Here is a 683-nt window from a genome sequence, read left to right on the forward strand (position 1 = left end):
CTCTTATTTTTCCTCTGTTTTTACATGTTTAGCTAGCTTTCTTTCCTTCATTTTTACAAAAATAGGAACATCCTGAGTAGGAGAGTTTTGAAAGTGGACATCCAGGCAGCCGAGCCATCTGCATGTCTCCAGAATCTATGGCAGTCTCCATGTGTGGACCAGTGGTCTGGTGCCTGCCTTTGCTTGCTCTAGGGGTGTCAGTGTGATAGGTATTAGCTAATTACATTTGAGAACATTTTTAAGCCAACTCTTTATTTTAATTTGACAGCAGGAAAGTGTTATGTTGAAAGGATATATCTGATCCACTTTATTGTTTTTGTCTTTTTTTTTTTTTTTTTTTTTTTTTTCCAGAACCAGGGATTGAACTCAAGCCCTTGTGCTTGCCAGGCAAGCGCTTATTCTACTGATCTATCTCCCTGGCCCCTCTGATCCATTTTATGGCTTTAAGTTAATAAGCACCTCTCAAGGTTGGTGGTGCCAATAATCTATCTCCCTAGCCCCCTTGGCCCACTTTATGGCTCTAAGAAAAGTTAATGAGCACCTCTCAAGGTTGGTGGTGCCAATGTTTGAGTTGTCCTTGGTTCACTGTGTGACTTTGGTTATGTCCTTTACAGTGATTGTTGCAGACTCTGAAGGTATCAGGGTAGTGGCAGTAGCTGGGGATGTAGCTCAGTTGTAGAGTA

This window comes from Octodon degus, unplaced genomic scaffold, assembly GCF_000260255.1.
Source record: "Octodon degus isolate 3935 unplaced genomic scaffold, OctDeg1.0 scaffold00002, whole genome shotgun sequence".
NCBI lineage: Eukaryota > Metazoa > Chordata > Mammalia > Rodentia > Octodontidae > Octodon > Octodon degus.